Source organism: Lactuca saligna, chromosome 3, assembly GCF_052625555.1.
Source record: "Lactuca saligna cultivar CGN05327 chromosome 3, ASM5262555v1, whole genome shotgun sequence".
Lineage (NCBI taxonomy): Eukaryota > Viridiplantae > Streptophyta > Magnoliopsida > Asterales > Asteraceae > Lactuca > Lactuca saligna.
The window spans coordinates 11,887,392-11,910,502 of NC_136419.1; positions in this window are offsets into that span (position 1 = coordinate 11,887,392).

Consider the following 23,111-nt stretch of genomic DNA (forward strand, 5'->3'; position numbering starts at 1 on the left):
ATAGAAAAATCTAAGAAACCGATACATTTCTTCACTACAGTTCTTTTTGACGTTTTCAGCAGTTCATGAGACAAAATCGTTAAATTTCTCAAAATAATAAAAAATTTCTATAGGTTTCATCAAAATTTATATATAATATATAAAGTTTTTTTTATGTATTTTTTAAGTATTTTTGTGTATTTTTACATATTTTCACGTATTTCTAGATTTTTTAAACCTTTTGAAGTTTTTATATATATATATATTGGTTTACGTTTTTAATATCTTTTAAATGTATAAACGTATTTTTTATGTACTTATATGAATTTTAATGTATTTTTACATATTTTTATGCATTTTGGTATATTTTTCACGTATTTACGTATTATATTTTAAATACTTTTATGTATATTATTTACGTATTTATATGTATTTTAAATACTTTTATGTATTTTGGTATTTTTTATACAAATTTTCTATTTTTAACTTCATGTTTTATTTTAATCTAATTATTACATTGATGCGACATCGACCTCCGGCGGCTCTTCTGGTCTTCTACTGAGTCGGAGATCTGGACATCAGAATCAGAGAGATGCGTTAGAGCCGTCTCAGGGATTGTGCCCCGGGAGCAGACTTCGACGATCAAGTTAGATCAGCTGATAGATCTGAGATGGTTCTCCATAGCTGGAGAGAACCATCTTGGTGCTGGTGGCGGCTGAGCCACCCGGCCGGAGTATAGTGTGGCGGTTGAGCTAAGGGGAAGCTCCATAGGGAAAGGTTCTAGGGAAAAAGTCCCCCTTCATGGAGGAGGCACTTTTCATTATATAGGCGACAAATAGGTCAAGGGTAATTAGGTCAGGCCTTGGGCCAGCCCAATTCAAGCCCAACTAGCAAGGAGTTGGGCGAGGCTGCTCGGAGGCGTCGGGCGGGTCTAGCGGGCGCACCCCAGGCAAGGCTGGCGGGCACGCACCAGGAAGGGATGACAAGGTAGAGCCAGGCGAGGGAGCGCCAGGTCGGGCCGGCAGGAGAGTCCCCAGCATGGCTGGCAAGGGAGCACCAGGAAAGGCTGGCAAGGGAACACCAGACAAGGCTGGCAAGGGAACGTGCCAGGTCATACTGGCGCTCTAGAGTGGTCTAGGCCATGCTAATGGACCATATATAATCAAGTCCCCCCAGTCCGGTGTTATTGGTACATGGCCAATGGCATCGAATTGAACTAAGTCATATAAACCAATAGGGGAGTCCCCAACGAGGCTGATAAGGGAGTCCCCGACAAGGTTGGTAAGGGAATGCCATGCAAGGCTAGCAGGGGTGCGCCAGGCCAGGCTGGCACTTTAGAGTGGTTTAGGCCATGCTAATGGACCATATATCATCAAGTCCCCCTAGTCTGGTGTTATTGGTACGTGGCCAATGACATCAGACTGGACTTAGTCATATGAACTGTGTGTCATCAAGTCCCCCTAGTTTGATACGATTGGGTTGCTGATAATCGGATTGGACTAGATAAAGCACCAATACATTAAATAATAGAGAGAATGACCGATCCTTGCCCACGAGAGTCGTGGGATTGTACGACGAGCCAAACATTGCTTATGCAGCTTGTGTCACACCCCAAAACCGAGAACGGCGGAAACGTTCTGGAGCAGAGGACGTCATGTATAGTATCACAACACAGTAATAGTAAATAAGTAAACAAACATCATCCATTGCATTAAATATATAATTTTAATACATGTGTGTTCTGTGTAATGTAATAGACACCAAAAATGAATGATAAAAGACAAGTGTGTGCACTGTCTTCTCAAAAACCTATCATCCGTACCTGTCTACTGATAACCTGAGAATACAAGTTATTTTGAAAGCATAGATCAGCATTTAAACTGGTGAATTCATAAGTATTTTAATGTCTTTGATTTGTAAAACCGTAAGGAAAAGACTTGTAAATTTTTGATGATACATTTCGTATAAGTGTGAAAACCCTAGGAAATCCTATATATCCTACTAGTATAAAATGTAGTCTTCTACCAAGACCCGACTGTTTTGTATGTTTGTTTCTTGTAAAAGTGTGTAATTTTCTCATGTGTAACTATTATTATCAAAATATAGTCTACTTCATCGTTTATATAAATGTGTCACAAAGTAAAAGTAAAAAGGAACATTATATAAACATGTAAGTATTATCCTTTGGTACTAGGATAAACACGACAGAGTAACTTGCCGAATAGTATTAACCGCAGACATCCATCGATGTGCATTTCCCTCTATAGCTAAAAACTGGGTGTAGAATGGTTAGTCCCGTACTTATATAACAGTATCTACTCATATAATATGTAATAGTAACTCATCATATAGTATGTAATCGTATCTCTTCCTATAGAATGTAATTGTATCTCTTCATATAGTATGTAATACAATTGTACAGACTCATGAATGAACTGACTCATGTATGTTCCGTTTTTACTGAGAATAGTAGGTAGTATTTCCCAAACTATACCTATTATAGTTTTCTAGTAATGTAGTTTGAAGTGTCCATGTAAGTTTATACACCTTCACTATACAAGGTGTTGGAGCTGAAGTCACAGCCATCTTATCAAATACTTATATATATTTACTTACTACATAAGTGTATTGATATGGTAATTAAGAACACATAAGTGGAAAAGAGGTTTTTGTAATACATTTAAAAGGTTTGAAAAAATAAATAATCATGACTTGATGTCAGTTTATAATACGATTCAAAAGTTGTTTGTTTGATAAAACGGTTTGAAAGTATAGTAGATCTATTTGTTTGGTAGTTATTAATCATATCTGATTGATATAATAACTATGATATTCAACTTGTACCCCCCCCCCCCCATAAAAGTATTTAAAAGCATGCAAGAGCATTTAAAAGGTTTTTTAAGGGGTATGAACTCACCTGAAATGAGTGATGCGATAATAGGATTGGTAAAGGATGCTACGTGTAAAGTGAGGACTTGGGCACTCAATGATCCTAGTTAACATATAATAAAACATATATGTATCTAATTTGTCAATTAAAAACTATTTAATCAAGTTAAAACACCCTAGGACATGGAAACACTTTGATTCAAGTGTTATAGGTACCAACAGGTTGCATTTAAAGGGTTGTATAGCATGGCATTGGAGTTTATGGCCCAAGGACCACTCCTTATGGAGTTTACGGCCCATGGTCATTTACCCATGAGTTTATGGCTGTAAACTCATGGTACTAAGTTCCATATTGTGTTTTGAGGTCTTATAAGTCATGATTGCACATCCAATGATCAAGTCCAAGCCTTAGGAAAGCATTAAGGGCACAAGATCACCACTTTGTAGAGCTTATGGCCTAAGGACCATATCCTTATGTGTTTACGGCCGTAAACTCTTATGGGGATATGTTTTGATTGTTTTTTAAGGTCCTTAACTCTTTTAGGAAGGATCAACGTTAGTATTCAAGGCTTAAGAAGGGACTAGGGTCCATTTAACCACCTTAAGAGGGGTTTACGACCCAAGAACATCCTTGGCCATAAACTCCTATGTTCTTATGAAATTTGATGATTTTTCAAGTGATATCAAGTGCATATTAAGCACACAAGAATCTAGGTCAAGTGTACTTACAAGATAGAAGCTTGTTTGGGTGTTTAAGGTCTAAGAACACTAGTGTGTGTTCTTGGTGTTTTGAAGAACACTTGAAGATATAGTTGAAAAGCAAGAATGAATGGATGAAATGATGTATAACTAGTAGATGTTAGGTTATAACAATAAAGAAAGTCGAGAAACACTTACGTGTTCGGAAGATCGGGTGAAGAACGGTATGCTAGTTGAGAGAGAATGGGGAGTAAACTTTAGGGTGGAAGTGAGAAATGAGGGATTTGGGGAGTAAACTCATGCCTAAGGCATGATTTCATGGCAATGTAGGAGTTCACGGCCTAAACTCCCTCTTGTTCGGCCGTGAACACCAATCCAAGGTGTTGGTTGTTCCTTTGTTATCCCGGTATTCTAGAAATCATTCCCTTTTGTATGTTCGTTTCATGAATAATTAGTAAAAATACTCAAACAGACTTTAAACCAGCTAAAATTTAGTAGAAAAGTATTTAACTTTTAATTGAAGTGTTGGACTGTAGAGTTTGTACGAATGAAAATTTCGGGTTTTCACATCATCCCCCCATTAGAGGGAATTTCATCCTGAAATTAGAGTTTAAGTAAATAAAGTAGTTACAAATAACCATGCAAATAGATGAAGATATTTTAATTTCATTTGATCCTCGCGCTCCCATGTGATTTCCGGTCCTTACTTGGCGTTCCAACGAACCTTCACAATCGGGATACGGCTTTGTTTCGTTTGCTTGACCTCTCGGTCCATGATCTCTACAGGTTCTTCCACGAAGTTGAGGCTCTCGTTGATCTCGATCTCGTCGAGTGGAATTGTGAGAGTCTCGTCGGACAGACACTTTTTCATGTTTGAGACGTGGAAAGTAGAATGTACGTTACTAAGTTCACACGGTAGATTGAGTTTTTAAGCTACAGGGCCGATTCTAGCGAGAATCTCGAAAGGCCCTATGTATCTTGGATTTAGCTTTCCACGCTTACCAAAGCATATCAAACCCTTCCAGGGTGAGGCTTTCAAAAGGACTCGGTCTCCTACCTGGAATTCCAAATGTTTCCTTCGTTTGTCTGTGTAGCTTTTCTGACGGTCTCTAGAGACTTTCAATCGTTCACCAATCTGAATGATCTTCTCTATCGTTTCCCGTATGATTTCCGAACCTGTGAGAGTGATGCAGGAACTTGTCCTCCAGCTAACTGGGTGTCACCCACTCCAGCCCAACACAAAGGGGATTTGCACTTTCGGCCATATGGGGCTTCAAATGGAGCAGCCTTTATGCTTGTGTGATAACCGTTGTAGTAGGAAAATTTGACAAAGGATAAATGAGTATCCCATGCCTTCCTAAAGTCGATCACACAGGCTCTCATCATATCTTCCAAGGTTTGGATAGTCCTCTCACTTTTCCCGTTGGTCTGTGGATGGTAGGTTGTACTCATGTCCAGCCTCGTTCCTAGGGAACTTTGAAGTGACTGCCAGAACCTCGAAGTAAATATACTATCTCTATCAGAGATAATGAATATAGGAACACCATGTAGTCGTGCGATTTCCCTAAGGTATGTTCTCATAGGCTTCTCCATCTTGTCAGTCTCTTTGATTGGTAGGAAATGCACGGATTTGGTCAATCTGTCGACAATGACCCAAATGGTGTGAAGTCCACCTGTTGTCTTGGGAAACTTGGTTATAAAATCCATAGTAATCCGCTCCCATTTCCATTCAGGTATCTCCGGTTGTTGAAGTAAACGTGACGGTTTTTGGTATTCGACCTTAACCTTTGCGCAAGTAAGGAATTTGCTCACGAAGGTAGCAATTTCTGCTTTCCTGTTAGGCCACCAATATAACCTTTTAAGATCTGGATACATCTTATCTGAACCCGGGTGAACGGAATACCGAGTGTTGTGCGCCTCGGTCATGACCACGTCTCTGAAGCCCCCGTGTTTCGGTGCCCAGATTCGGTCCATGAAATATAACGCTCTGCCACCCTTGCTTTCTAGGTTCTTATCCATTCCTCTCAGGGATTCACTTGCCATATTTTCAGGTTTCAAAGCGTCGAGCTGAGCCTCTTTAATTTGTGTGGACAAGTGTGAATGGATAGTCATAGTCAAGAATTTGACTCTACGACCAGAGTATTCCATCCGACTTAGGGCGTCAGCTACTACGTTGGCTTTGCCGGGATGATAACAAATTTCGCATTCATAGTCACTGAATAGCTCGACCCACCGTCGTTGTCTCATGTTGAGCTCCTTATGGTCGAAGATGTGTTGGTGGATTTTGTGGTCTGTGATGAGAGTACTTTTCGTACCATACAGATAATGTCTCCAGATCTTCAGAGCAAACACAACTGCTCCTAACTCAAGACTGTGTGTGGTGTAATTGACCTCGTGTGTCTTCAGCTGTCTCGAGGCATAGGCTATGACCTTTCCTCGTTGCATCACAACACATCTGAGCCCTTGGTTGGATGCATCGCAATAGACCATGAAGTCTTCTATTCCTTCTGGGAGGGATAGTATTGGTACAGTGCATAAGGCTCGTTTCAGCATTTGGAACGCCTTCTCTTGTTTCTCTTCCCAGTCAAAGGTCACGCCTTTCTGGGTCAATGTGGTAAGTGGTTTCGCGATACTAGAGAGTTTTGTATGAACCTGCGCTAGTAGCCAGCGAGACCTAGAAATTGAAGAATTTTTGTAGGTGTCTTCGGTGCTGACCAGTTCTTAATAACTTTAATTTTGGAAGGGTACATGTGTATTCCCTTTTCGCTAATGACGTGGCCCAAGAATTCGACTCTTCGAATCTAAAACCCACACTTGGAGAACTTTGCGTAGAGCTTCTCCGATCGTAATGTTTCTAAAACTTTTCGTAGGTGTTGACTATGCTCCTCCTTACTTCGGGAGTAGATAAGTATGTCATCGATGAAGACGATAACGAACTGATCCAAGTAAGGATGAAACACCCTATTCATCAGGTCCATGAATACAGCTGGTGCATTGGTTAATCCGAATGATATCACTACAAACTCGTAGTGTCCATATCGACTTCGGAAGGCTGTCTTGGGGACATCCTCTTCTAGCACTCGTAATTGGTGATGCCAGGATCGTAGATCTATCTTCGAGAAGTAATTTTCTCCTTGAAGTTGATCAAATAATTCGTCAATTCGGGGTAGGGGATAACGATTTTTAACGGTAAGTTTGTTGAGTTCCCTGTAGTCGATGCACATACGAAACGATCCATCTTTCTTCTTGACGAACAAGATCGGTGCTCCCCATGTTGAGAAGCTTGGCCTAATAAATCCCTTCTTGAGAATTTTGTTAAGTTGACAGGAAAGTTCTTGTATCTTCGTTGGTGCCAGACGATAAGGAGATTTGGCTGCTGGTGTAGCCCCTGGCACTAAGTCGATTCTGAACTCGACTTAGCGTTGCGGTGGTAGTCCCGGTAGTTCTTCTGGAAAGATGTCAGGATAGTCGCGTACTTATGGAATGTTCTGAATTTCTTTTACTTCTTGACTCGTATCTACGATGTGTGCAAGGAACGCATGATTTTCCTTTCGTAAGCACTTTCGAGCTTGAATACTCGAAATGATGTGAAGGTTCGTACTAGATTTGTCGTCGCAGATAACTAAGGTTTCGTTGTTAGGGAGGTTAAGACGAACTGCTTTCTCAAAGCACATGACGTTGGTGTGAAGACGACTTAACCAATCCAAACAGATTATGACATCGAAACTTTTAATTGAGACCAGCATGAGGTCTATTTGGAAAGAATGACCATCTAAAGTTAGAGTACAACCTACGTATATGCAGTTTGTACTTTCCGTTTTCCTGTTTGCCATTTCTACAGTGAATGATTCCTCTAATGTACGTGGTTTTTGTTTAAGCAAGTGAACAAATTTATGACTTACAAAGCTTCTCTCCGCTTCACTATCAAATAGTATGCATGCATATGAATTATCGAGGATAAATGTGCCGGTAACTATCGTAGGATCAGCTACGACTTCCTCGTGACCCATAGCCAAAACTCATCCCACGCCACCAGTATTTGCTGCCTTCGGGCAATTCCTTTTAAGTGAACCACCTCACCACAACCGTAGCAAGTCTGGCCCACACCAACATTTGGAACTTGAGTGCTTGGCTTTGCGGGAGCTTTGCAGATACAAGCAGTATGCCCCTTTCTGTTGCAGTTGGAGCAATGCATTTCCCGGCAAGGTCCGGTGTGGTGGAAGTTGCATTTGTTGCACTTCGGAAGGTTTCCCACATAAGGATTTTCTGGGTAGGGGTTAATAGGAACAACAGTAGGTACAACCGCTGTATTTACTGTAACTAGCTGTTGTTTCTTTGAGGATTATTGTGAAGAACCTCCTTTTCTTTTGTTCCAACCTTTCCTCCTGATGTTGTTGCTTCCCTTTTGTTGATCAGGTGGAGCAGTTGTTGTGTTCTGGTAGTTTCTGTGGTTGATGATAGATTATGCCATTTCTTTGACATTGTCAAAAGTAGTAGGCCTTGAAGCTAGCACACTTGCTTGTATTTGAGGCGATAGACCGCAAATAAATTGCTCTATCTTCTTGTTCACGGGAGCAACCATATCTGGGAAAAGAATTGCTAGATCACAGAATCTATTGGCATAGGCTGATACATCAGAATCAACCATTTTAAGACCGCAGAGTTCCTGCTCGAGCTTTTGGACTTCCCCTCGAGGACAATACTCTCTCATCAGCATGGCTTTCAGTTTCTCCCAGCTTATTTAGTTTTCCACCACCAGATTCAGTGACTTAACATGGCCATTCCACCAAGCTAGGGCCCTATCAGAAAAGGTGCAAGTAGCAAACTTGACTTTATTATTCTTCGGGCAGGCGTAGATTTCAAAGGCTGCTTCGGTCTTTTCTATCCACTGCCTCAAAACCATCACCCTTCCTGTTCCATTGAAATTCGGGGTTTGGCATTCGTAAAATCCTTGTAGGTGCACTCCCTGGGGTCTCCATGATTCTCGCCATGGTTAAAAAGAGGTGTTCCAATTCCTGATCCACTAGGGACAGGAGTATTGATTTGTGACATGGCAGCCGCTACTGCCGCAGTGACAGCCGCTTGGAACATAGCGGCGTCAAACTGAGGAGTTGGAGGCGGTGGTGATGGTGTTAGTGCTTCCTCACCATTGTTACGGCTGGGATTTCTACGAGGCGACATCTTAAACCTATAAGTTGAAAAGATAAAAACAATGTTAAGAATTCAATAGTATAGAAAATGAATGTGTCTCATGAACTAAATCGCCATATTTCAACAACAAGTGATAGTATGAGTTTCTGAATAGATTAGATAACATGCCAAAATTATTGGTGTTAATGATGTGAATAAGTTCGGGAAAATGACCTAACTGAAGATCTTACATCATACCATAGGGGAAAATATTGGCAGTTTAGAAGTCTAATAAAGTACTTGAAAGACAGGAATATTTTTCAGACAAATGCTTCATAGAGCACGGATAAGAAAGGCTATTCCTTAATCAAAAGAAAATATGTGCTAGACATCTTCTAACAGGGATGGGAATTCCCCGGGCGAACGTTAAGGTCTTCCATCTGATGAACCACTTCTTGAAGGTGTCGTTCATGAGCCCTCTGGCCAACTCAAAGTTATATGACTTCAACATGGGAGGCAGCTAGTTGTTGCTGCAGAGTCTCATTGGTCCTCCTGGTTCTTTCCATTGCTTCTTCGAGATGGCCAATGCGGACTGTGTTGACACTAGAGTTGGCATCAATCTCCACTACTCAATCGATGGCTGCTCAACCTTGTTCAACATTCCGAGCAATCCTGCGGACCATGATAGGTAGGGATCGGTCAGCCGAGCCACCCTCGCTTATGTTGTAAAAGCTTTGGTCCCCACTGTAGGGTAAGGGTTGACCTTTTTCATCGTTCCAGCTATTCAAGTTTGTTTCCCACAAGGATGTGGAACCTTGAAACTCGGGTCGGGGTTGTTATTCAGGGCTTGACCTACTGGGAGTAGGTTGTTGACTTCGAGCTCGGAGTTAGATCCATCCGAAAAACCTTCTGCGAGGTGATCATTCAAAGGAATTTGATGCTCATCTTCAGGATCTTCTTCAAGCCATCCAACATTGTCGTGGGGTGGAAAGTACCGGTCGCCATGATGATGGAATCCAACCATGTTATCTATGCGAGAAGTAGGGGTAAGAGAGTTAGGTTAAGAGACGTACTAGCTAAGATATTTATAGTAACACGAAATACTCCTATAGTATTTTAAGTTATGTTTGGTTCTAAGGTTCTCATTGTAGTAGTGTTGGTAAGTTTTTAGACTTGTTGCCACATCACAACCATTCTTAGGCATATGCTAATCACTCCCAGGACTGACCATACATCCCCGAGCTTACTTGTGATATTCAACAATCGTAATACTTTTGTTTTTGTCATTATGACACTGATTTTGTATGAATGCTGACATGTATACTTAGTTAAATATTTTATTATTTAAAAGTATAAACTCTTGGTCAGAGTGTTTTAATCACATTGTGTTTATAGTTACTATATCTTTTATGGGTTGATATACTCAATTCACTATAAACAATGCTCCGATACCAATCTATCACACCCCAAAACCGAGAACGGCGAAAACGTTCTGGGGCGATGGACGTCATGTATAGTATCACAACACAGTAATAGTAAATAAGTAAACAAACATCATCCATTGCATTAAATATATAATTTTAATACATGTGTGTTCTGTGTGATGTAATAGACACCAAAAATGAATGATAAAAGACGAGTCTTGTCTATGCTCCGTCTTCTCAAAAACTTGTCACCGGTAACTGTCTACTGATGACCTGAGAATACAAGTTATTTTGAAAGCATAGATCAACATTTAAGTTGGTGAATTCATAAGTATTTTAATGTCTTTGATTAGTAAAACTGTAAGGAAAAGACTTGTAAATGTTTGATGATACGTTTTGTATAAGTGTGAAAACCCTAGGAAATCCTATATTTCCTTCTAGTATAAAATGCAGTCTTCTACCAAGACCCGACTGTTTTGTATGTTTGTTTTTTGTAAAAGTGTGTAATTTTCCCATGTGTAACTATTATTATCAAAATATAGTCTACTTCATCGTTTATATGAATGTGTCACAAAGTAAAAGTAAAAAGGAACATTATATAAACATGTAAGTATTATCCTTTGGTACTAGGATAAACACGACAGAGTAACTTGCCGAATAGTATTAACCGCAGACATCCATCGATGTGCATTTCCCTATGTAGCTAAAAACTGGGTGTAGAATGGTTAGTACCGTACTTATATAACAGTATCTACTCATATAATATGTAATAGTAACTCATCATATAGTATGTAATCGTATCTCTTCCTATAGAATGTAATTGTATCTCTTCATATAGTATGTAATACAATTGTATAGACTCATGAATGAACTGACTCATGTATGTTCCGTTTTTACTGAGAATAGTAGGTAGTATTTCCCAAACTATACCTATTATAGTTTTCTAGTAATGTAGTTTGAAGTGTCCATGTAAGTTTATACACCTTTACTATACAAGGTGTTGGAGCTGAAGTCACAGCCATCTTATCAAATACTTATATATATTTACTTACTACATAAGTGTATTGATATGGTAATTAAGAACACATAAGTGGAAAAGAGGTTTTTGTAATACATTTAAAAGGTTTGAAAAAATAAATAATCATGACTTGATGTCAGTTTATAAAACGATTCAAAAGTTGTTTGTTTGATAAAACGGTTTGAAAGTATAGTAGATCTATTTGTTTGGTAGTTATTAATCACATGTGATTGATATAATAACTATGATATTCAACTTGTACCCCCCCCCCCCCATAAAAGTATTTAAAAGCATGCAAGAGTATTTAAAAGGTTGTTTAAGGGGTATGAACTCACCTGAAATGAGTGATGCGATAATAGGATTGGTAAAGGATGCTACGTGTAAAGTGAGGACTTGGGCACTCAATGATCCTAGTTAACATAAAATAAAATATATATATATATATATATATATATATATCTAATTAGTCAATTAACAACTATTTAATCAAGTTAAAACACCCTAGGACATGGAAATACTTTGATTCAAGTGTTATAGGTACCAACAGGTTGCATCTAAAGGGTTGTATAGCATGCCATTGGAGTTTATGGCCCAAGGACCACTCCTTATGGAGTTTACGGCCCATGGTCATTTACCCATGAGTTTATGGCCGTAAACTCATGGTACTAAGTGCCATATTGTGTTTTGAGGTATTATAAGTCCTGATTGCACATCCAATGATCAAGTCCAAGCCTTAGGAAAGTATTAAGGGCACAAGATCACCACTTTGTAGAGTTTATAGCATAAGGACCATATCCTTATGTGTTTACAGCCATAAACTCTTATGGGGATGTGTTTTGATTGTTGTTTAAGGTCTTAAACACTTCTAGGAAGGATCAAGGTTAGTATCCAAGGCTTAAGAAGGGACTAGGGTCCATTTAACCACCTTAAGAGGGGTTTACGACCCAAGAACATCCTTGGCCATAAACTCCTTTTTTCTTATGAAATTTGATGATTTTCAAGTGATATCAAGTTCATATTAAGCACACAAGAAGCTAGGTCAAGTGTACTTACAAGATAGAAGCTTCTTTGGGTGTTTAAGGTCCAAGAACACTAGTGTGTGTTCTTGGTGTTTCGAAGAACACTTGAAGATCTAGTTGAAAAGAAATAATGAATGGATGATATGATGTATAACTAGTAGATGCTAGGTTATAACATAAAATCAAGTCGAGTAACACTTACGTTTTCGGAAGATCGTGTGAAGAACAGTATGCTAGATGAGAGAGAATGGGGAGTAAACTTTAGGGTGGAAGTGAGAAATGAGGGATTTGGGGAGTAAACTCATGCCTAAGGCATGAGTTCACGGCCCAAACTCCCTCTTGTTCGGCCGTGAAAACCAATCCAAGGTGTTGGTTGTTCCTTTGTTATCCCGGTATTCTAGAAATCATTCCCTTTTATCCGTTTGTTTCATGAATAATTAGTAAAAATACTCAAACAAACTTTAAACCGGCTAAAATTTAGCAGAAAAGTATTTAACTTTTACTTGAAGTGTTGGACTGTAGAGTTTGTACGAATGAAAATTTCGCGTTGTCACAACTTGATACTCCCTTCTTGAGAGGAGTGTGAGCTGATGGGTGCGACGCAACGTAAAGGTTCCTTCGATCAGGCAGACCGAGGCTGCTACAGAATGTTAAGCGACATTAGCAATCAACGCCATTTTTGTAGGTAAAATTTCCCATTTTTCTTGAATTTAGTTTGTAAATGAAAAATGTTTATATATATATATATATATATATATATATATATATATATATATATATATATATATATATATATATATATATATATATATATATATATATAGTTAGTTAGTTACTTACTTACTTACATTACACTTAAATTTGAAGTCAAAAATACATTAATACGTAAAAAATAATATATCGAAATGCTTAAAAATATTTTAAAATATCAATGTAAATATGTTTAAAAAATCTGTATATGTTTTTAAAATGCATAAAAATTGTAAAAAAAACTTTATAAACTTTTTTTAAAATATATAGAAATACGTTAAAAATATACCAAATCACATAAAAGTACCTAAAAATACATAAAACTCAAATAAATATATAAAAAATATGTTTATATATTTTAAACACATAAAAAATATAAAAAAAAACATTAAAAAAAACTATTTAAAATGTTGAAAAAATAAAAAAAAAATACATAAATATGTAATATATATAGAGACACACACATACATATATATATATATATATATATATATATATATATATATATATATATATATATATATATATATATATATATATATATATATATATATATATATATATATATACACGTTTATATTACATATAATTTTTTACAAAGTTAGTAGAAATTTTTTATTATTTTGGAAAAAATAACATTTTAGTTTCATGATCTGTTAAACAAATCAAAATATGCTAAAGGAAATTTGCCATTTCATAAATTTTTCTATTCAATTTCTTTTGCGACATAATCGTTAATTTTCCCATGTTTTGAAGAATTCCCAAATAAGAAACATTAACAGCTAAAATAATTGAACAAAACATATTGGTAAATTTACACTCTTATTGTATAGGAAAAATAGGGAGATATTGTGGTAGTGGTGATGATAATTATCCACTTTTTTATTGATATTATTTTTTGTTAGAAAATCTAAAAATTGAGAAAAGTATATATATATATATATATATATATATATATATATATATATATATATATATATATATATATATATATATATATATATATATATATATATATATATATATAAAAGAGAGAGATAGCGATCAAATAAAATCAACAGTATTTTAGGATGTTTAACTTTTCAATTTAAATTTTAAAGTTTATCTTATATCTAAAAAATTATCTAAATATATGTAAATTCATCATTTTTCAACCTATTTCCATATTGGAATTCAAAAAAATAAAAACTACTAAAAATGTGCATCATATGTATTTTTTTTTTCAGAAAAAACTCATGTTTAAAAAAAAAAAAAATTCAATGAATCACCTTGAATATTAACATCTTAGATATGTTAGCCATTTTAATATATATATATATATATATATGAAGTTAAAAAAAAATATGCATATATACGCAAACTCAAATTTGCATGATTTTTCAAACTTTGGTTTTAGAGCTTACCTTATATCGAAAAAAAATTAATAAAAACATGTAAATTTATCATTTATAAACCTATTTCCATATTGATATATGAAAAAAAAACAATTTACATAAAATATGCACCGATATGCACATATACACAAAATGAAAATATGTATATTTGTACATCTGCATATATTCACATTAATGTACAAATGAAAAATATCTTAATAAATTAAAAAATGCTATAGAAAGTGATTTTTAAAAAAAAAAAAAATTCAAAACAAACATTATGTGTATATGGTGTATATTTTACATCATATAAAAAAATGATTATGAGTATGACAGAGGTTAAAAAATTGTTGAATTTATATATCTTTAGTTTTTTTTTTTTTTTTTATAGAAAATAAACTTTGGAAAAATGTCTTTACAAATAATGAGCATGTGATGCAGATGTTATATTTTTTTTTTCAAATGTCTATATACAATGAGGTTAAAAAATAATGAATTTATATATTTTTATTTATTTTGTTCAATATAAAATAAACTCTGAAATAAGAGTTGAAAGATATATATATATATATATATATATATATATATATATATATATATATATATATATATATATATATATATATATATATATATATATATATATAGAGAGAGAGAGAGAGAGAGAGAGAGAGAGGGGTAGGTTCCGTTGAGATTAAAAATAAAATAGAGATATCGAGATTCAACTTCAGCCACGTATTTTACATCTGCCGGTCTAACCCTTCGGCGTACCGGCGCGACAGGTCTGGTGTAATCATAAATGATTACAAAGTGTCACCCGTTCCTTTCTCCTCCACCACCATCCCCACCACCGCCACCACCGTAACCACCACCTCTAACACGAGTCGACCCCACCATTGTCACCTCCATTACTTATACCACCGTCACCTCTATCACCACCACCTCTTCTGCGATTAATTATAATAATCATTTATGATTATGCATATACGTATAAATATGTATAATCATGTATGATTATATCCCTCTACCATATAATCATTTATTATTAGGCATACATCGTTGCTGCTGGTACGCTGGAGCATTTGGGCGGCAAATGCGAAATATGTGGCTTATGTTTAATCTCAAGATCTCTACTTTTTTTTTTATTATTCTCAAGTGAATCGTCCCATATATATAATTTATAAAAATATTGGAATTAATCAAGTTAAAAATTAATTTATAAGAATACCGAACAATTAGAATGTATTATATAATATAAAACGACGTAGTATAGTGAGTTTGGGTACCTAAGCTTATATACCTTAAGGGTATATTCACTTTTCCCATATATATATATATATATATATGAATTTAATTACTTGCTTCTTCTGATAATTTCTAGACATAATCCGATTTTATTTCTTATATAATAACTTTTATTTTTGTAAAATGTTATTATATATAAAATTACTATTTCAACAAATGCTTATAAAATGTAATTGGTTATTGCTGTCGTCACATAAAAGATGAAACATTGAGAAGTATGTGGTCACCAGAATTGTAGGGGGTGAATATGGTACCAAGTACACTCTACACATTGTATTAATTTTTTTGTGGCCATAATCATACATTTTAGGAATTATATTTGTTTAATAACAAGTTTGGTAAATTTGGTAATGATCTATGGACAATGATATGGTAAACGAGGTTGTAACACAATAAACTCTTATATATTATCTTGTCATTAATATTACTTTTTCAGCAATTGACCATAAAAATTGAAATTCACCTATAAAATAAAGGCTCAATCCAAAAACGGAAAAACCTATCGAATTCAAGTAAACAACGCGTAGTTGCAAACTGACATGGAGACATAGAAGCCACATCATAGCCACCTCTCTTTCCAGGTAGAAAATTACTTTATCTTTTTAACTTTTAAACTTAAAAAAACAAAAAATGATATGGTTCAAACGCTCTTCTTTTTTTATTTGGACGAAACTCTTTCTTAAAAATTAGGGAAATCTCTAGAAAAGTTCCAAAATTTTAGTCCAATTTATGAAAAAGTCCCAAAATAAATTTTATTTACAGAAAAGCACAGAATACCGGTTAAAACTTCGAAAAAACCCTTTTCGGCCGGTTTCGCAGATTTTGCCGGTATTCTGTCCTTTTTCGTTAGTTTGCTCAAAATTTTGGGACTTTTCCAAAAATTACATAATAACCAAAATATTGGGACTTTTTTGAAAATTACCATGAAATTAATGGATATTATTATTAACAAATATTTTATAAATTACATATTAACCAAAATATTGGTGGCCTAAGTACTCCTCTATTGTTTCCTGACCACTCAAACTCTCTACGTTCTTCCTATGCATTGTTGTGGATATGATGGTGAGATGAAGTTAGTTAGCATTCCTCTAATGTTGGTGTTCTTCTTATGTTGTTTAACCTAACTACCAACCAACATTCATACCTTACATGTTAACGCTCATCGGCTAACACACATCTATAAAATGTGAAAAGTGAACCCTGAATGATAATTTATATGGAAACAAGTGAAGGGTGATTATCTATTTAAATTGTCATTCAAAGTCTACTTTTCACTCTCGATAGATGTGTGTAATTTTATGGTTGTTACCGGGTAATGTTTGGAGGTTAGGTGGTAGTTAGGTTAAAGAACATAATGAAAGATCTATATGTTCGTGTAATGATATTTTCTAATAACACATGATCATATAGCATCATGCTTAATAGCAAGTAGACACTTATTGATTGTGTATTAATAAATATTATCAACTCTTGTATTGGTCACGCCTAATAGAGTACTTCTCACTATGACACCCACAACGATACATATGAAGAACATAGAGACTTTGAAGTGGTCAACAAACAATTGAAAAGTACATAGTCGACCATTCTATTTCTAGAAATTAACAACAAATGTATTTCCTTTGTTTATAATAAAAAAATATTTTTTTGTTTATAAATGATTTGTTAATAATAATATCCATTAATTCCATAGTAATTTTCAAAAAAATCCCAATATTTAGGTTATCAGGTAATTTTCAGAAAAGTCCTAATATTTTGAGCAAACTAACGAAAAAGGACAGAATACCGGCTAAATCTACGAAACCGGCCAAAAAGGGTTTTTTCGAAGTTTTAGCCGGTATTCTGTGCTTTTCTGTAAACAAAAATTAGTTTGGGACTTTTTCATAAATTGGACTAAAATTTTAGGACTTTTCTGGAGATTTCCCTAAAAATTAAGATGTTGTTGAACAACTGAGAGGCTATCAGACACTCGGAAACTGAAAAATTAAATGTTCGTCTATAAATTGAAAATTAAAAAAACTACCAAACAACCATTAAGTGTGGATAAATAATTATAAATTAATATAATTACTTTTTTATTTTTAAAGAGTTAATAAATAACTAGAAAAGAACTCCACGATGCGGGATTAGAATTGATAAAGGAAATAACATAAAAGGTTGAATTTCTTAGCGTAGATAGTAAGCAATTTGTGTGAGATATTGAGAAAACCGTATTTGTCAACAAATTTATGAACTAAAATTTTACATTAGAAATAAACATTACAACCAAATTCGACATCTTTATATGTTATAAAGTTTTCTAAGAGACCCTTGATTTTTCTTTTAAAACATCATTTTTCTTTACCTTTTGTTTGAAATCCTCAGTGCACCTTGATGACATCATATAGTCAATTCTGAGACGAATCTTATTCTTGATAAACATGTTTAAAGCAACAACTAATAAAGATATTAAGATTGATGAAAGGGTTGCAATTTTAATATTGATAAAATTATTGCCATGGAAAAACTCATACACAACGAAATTAGGAAACAAATAAAGAAAACATGACTATCTAATTCAATCTCTTCTATACAGCAGTGAAATGTGTAAAATTACTGCACTGAATGACTATCATAAATATAATCGCTCTGTTTTGAAAACATACATTGGTGCTAAAGCTAAGAGATCATGTAAATGCATGATTAAAAGTTCACAAACGTTCCTAAGAAGCAACAAAAACTGATAATACAATAGTGTTCCTAAAAAAAAGGAAAAAAACTTTCAACGCTAGTTTGACTTTCAAAAGTCAAACACAATATAATTTAAAATCTAAAATTTAACAAACTTGCAAGCATCATGTACCATTCTTCAAACTCATCAAACAATTCCAATCGTTCAAACGTAATTAACTAAACAAATAAGAAACCAACCAAAAGCTTCTTAAATACATTCACAATTTAAACGCCTATTTTTTTTTTTTTAATAAATATAAAGATCAAAAAACCAAATACCTTTAACGTTCTTGTGGATTATAAACTAGTTGTGTGACCCGTATGTTATACGGGTTGGATAAAACAAAAAAAATTAAATATGAAGGTTTAAAAAAAATTTATATAAATTTGAAATTTAAAATTTAAAATTTAAAATTTGAATTTAAAAGGAAACATATTTAATAGTATATGAGTTGTAATATTATAATTTAATGGTTAGTTTTAAATAAGACAATTATTAATTGAGGTGTAAATATGATGTGTTAATTAAAAAAGATAAACAATGAGAAAATGACACATGGAAAAAATATTTATTCAAAAATACCAAAAAATGACATGTGTCCAAGTTAATGAGAAAGTGACATGTGGCAAAACTATTTTCATTTATTAGAGAGGATGCTTAATAGTCCACACCATCGATTCTTAAGAGAGATATACACATCAAGATAGTGGCAAAAGGGAAAAATTGTCATTTATTAATTCACATTAACACATATTATTCAGTCCAACGAAGAAAAAATATTTATGTATACAACACTTATTCCTAGGAGACATTTAAAGATACAAATATGGACAAGAAAATGAAAGTGATTGTAAAAATGGGTTGTTTTCTAATATTTTAAATGAACGGGTAGTTTTGGGGACTTTATTTCACCTATGAGGAATCAAAGTCAAATCAGAAAATTATGATAGTCAATTGATTAAAGCTATGAAAAGTTAAATAATATGCACTTATGTGAGCAATCAATAACTTATTTGATCCTAGATAATTGGAAAATGAAAACGTAATCAAAGTGCAAAGTGTAATTTCATGGATTAGCACCTTATTCACATTTTCCTAAAGTAACTAAGATTTAGAATTAATAAGAGTTTAGTTACTTTAGTATATTCATAATACTTATTAAGAGAATTATAGTCATTGTTCTACCTTTTCGGCTAACGACCCTCCTCCGATCAACGAAGCGGTGGGTGAGAGTGGACACCCATTAAGTTTACATTTTATAGGTAACAACTTATACCCCCCTTATAGACCGGCTTCGTGAATGAGGCCTCCTAACGGTAAAACGACTTTTATCTTACACATATATAATTATTATTCACTTATAATATTATAAAGTATAAGGGTTGAATTTTAATATTTAAAATTCTAAGGGTTGGCACTAAAGTTTTAATTATGACTTTACTTATTCAAAAACTTGAAGGCAAGTTTTGGTATGTGTCTTGAAATAATGACTTAATTTAGTAGAAGCGGTTACTCATGCAAGAATTATTTTTCGAGATGAGAATACCTAGTTTTAGGATCCAGAAGACTTTTACTTTTTTTTTTTTTGGAAAGGGAACTTCCCTAACGAGGGTTTCCGGGCCAGCTTTCGCACACCGACTAATCCCCCGCTGCAAACATAAAGCTTTGCTTCATGCCCTGGAGTCACTGCAGGCGAACCTCCATGGCCACAAGGGCTGAGTGGTGCTAGGATTTGAACATTGGTCTTCGTTAAGATCGTTGGCTAGGATATCACTTACCGCACTTGAGGATACTGATAGGTAAAGAGGAGAAGTGGTTCTCCATTTATAGGCTTCACCAGTAGTGGCACAGAACTTAAGTATCTTTTGAGTTCCTGAAAAGCTTCTTCGTGTTCTTCGGTCCATTCAAACTTCTTGTTCTTCTTCAAGATATCATAGAAGGTGTTACACCCTTTTGAGGATCTTGAAATGAACCTGTTAAGTGCCTCCACTCTTCCGGTTAGACTTTGGATGTCTTTTGTTGAAGATGGAGATTTCAACTTGATGATTGCTTTGATCTGCTTCGGGCTTGCTTCTATTCCTCTCTTGGTTACCGTATAGCCAACCAACTTACCCGACTTCATCCCAAAGTGGCATTTAAATGGATTCAATTCCATGTTGTATTCTTCTAGAATGTCTAAGGCTTCTTTGAGATCCCTAAGATAGTATTTAGCTTTCATGGACTTCACCACCATGTTGTATATGCAAACCTCCATGGTGTCCCCCATCTTGTCTTTAAACATCCGATTTACCGGTCTTTGATATGTTGCACCTGCATTTTTAAGACCAAAAGGCATTGTAGTTTAACAATATATACCTATAGGTGTTATAAATGTTGTATCTTCTTGATCACATGGTTTTCATCTGGATTTGTTGGAATCCAGCTGAAGCATCCATGAAGGTTAAGACTTTGTGGCCAGGCATTGCATCTATCATGGAGTCAATGTGTGGTAGAGGTAAAGCATCCTTAGGAAAAGCCTTCTTAAGAACTGTGCAGTCTACACATACTCTCTGCTTGATGTTCTTCTTTTGTACAACAACTACATTAGCTATCCATCTCGGGAACATCACTTCCTTAATCATCTCTGTCTTTAGGAGCTTTTCCACTTCTTCCTGGATGATCTGATTCCTTTCAGGTACAACCTTCCTTCTCTTTTGATGTATTGGTCTGAAAGAAAGGTCAATTTTAAGTTTCTGATTGATAATACTCTTGTCTGTACCTATCATATCTTCGTGTTTCCATGCGAACGTCTTGCTTCTGGTTCGAACGAAGTTTAATGGGTATTGCTCAATTTGCTCAACTATTGAGGATCCTATGAGGACTTTGGCTTCAAGATCCTCATTGCTCAGGGGAACTTCCTTCACGTCTTGCTCCTTCATTTCTGCAACGTGTTGTGCCCCTACCTTAATTGCTATGTATGTTGGTGTTTCGTCGTAGGCTTCATAAAGGTTTTATAACATTCCTTTGACTCTTATTGATCTCCCATGATTTCACTTTTTCTCACCGAGTAGGCGTCTTTACACACCAATGATATATCGAAGGAACCGCTTTCATCTCATGGATCCACGATCTACCTAATATCACATTATAAGAAGATAAAGTGTCAATAACACATAAATTTTGTATAGATTTTACCCCTTCTATGTATATTAGTCACTTTATCTCACCAATGGTGTGTTTTGTTTCTCCGCTAAATCCAATGAGGACTGAGGATCTTTTGATTATCTTCGATTCCAGGATGTTAATCCTCTTTAGTGCGTCCAAGAGTATGATGTTGGACAAGGATGCTCCGTCAATAAGGACCCTTCTGACGAAATGGTTGGCAATGTACAGTGTTATCATGAGTCTATCATGGTGAGGATCTTGGAACCCTTCCCTACCCGTTTTGTCAAATATAATTTCCTTTTCATTTCTAACTGAGGTGTTCGTTCGTGGTCTATCCTACTTTTCTATTTTAGTGACCTTAGCGTGTCTTTTAGCCTGAGAATAAGAAGTACCACAAATGTTAGATTCGCACAAGATAATGTTAATTATCTTGGAGTTTAGGGTGGAGATCTTGGTTTCTACGGGATGTTGTGACCATACTGGTTATTCTCCTTGGATTTTTATTTCTTTCTTCCAAGGATTTCTTTAAGATGCCCTTTGCCAAGTTGATAGATGATCTCCAATATTAGGGCTATTCAATCCCCTATCAAGTGGCCGAAATCTTCATGGTAAGCACTCTATTTGGACTTGTCTTTCCAACTGGTGGACTTTTTATCCTTTGTTGGCCACCTTAGTTTATCTCTGAGATCCCGCATAGAATGGATTAAACCTGAAACATCCATAGAAAAACAATAGTGAGTGATCTTAGGAGGTTCCTCTTCCTCTCCTTCATCTTCAAGGGCATAAACCTTGTGATGATCTAGTTTGGAATAGAGCTTCAATCTGTAGGATCTTGGAGTTGAGGATTCAGCCTTCCTATTGGGATTCTCATATTGACTTGAAGGGTTGCTCCTCTTTTGGACTTCTTTATCTTCTTCAACCTTAGGAATCTCAACACTCGACACCTAACTTCATCCAATCTCTTGCATTGGGTCATCACGAGATCTTCGTAGAATGGTGAATCCTTCCGTAGACCCATCTTGAAGGCCTCTATAGTAGTCTCCATGTTAATGTTAGGAATACTGAAAGCTTCCTTGACAAACCTGATGACAAAATCCCTAAGTCGATCCTTAGGATCCTTAAACACCCAATAGAGATCACTAGTGATATTCTTGATGGTTCTGCTACAAGAAACTGGTTATTAAAAATATTGACTAAGTGTGCAAATGAAGTGATAAAATAAGGAGGAACCTTTGGCAGCCATTTAAGAGTTGATCGCGTGAGGGTTGAACCAAATCTTTTCATAGGAAAGCTTCCTTCAAGTGCATTGGGATGGGAATGATCTTCGCCCTTTCTCGGTATTGTGCTACATGCTCTCCATAATTCGTAGTTGGATCATAAGGCTTCATGTTGGGAGTCTAGAAGAGCTTAGGAACTTCGGTATCAGCTATTACAAGAGCAAATATCGAGATCATGTGACTTGTTGGAGATGCTTTTCGTATGGGTTGAACTACCCCGGGTACGCTTGACATCATCTGTCTCAACTGCTAGAGTTCCCTAGCCATGTTTGGACTTATTCCTGCATCAACATTCGTAGAGTTAGTATTGATAGTATTGTTGTTTAAGAAGTAACTAGAATCAAGGTTTCTAGGAGTATTGAAAGGCTCACTGAGGTCATTGATCATA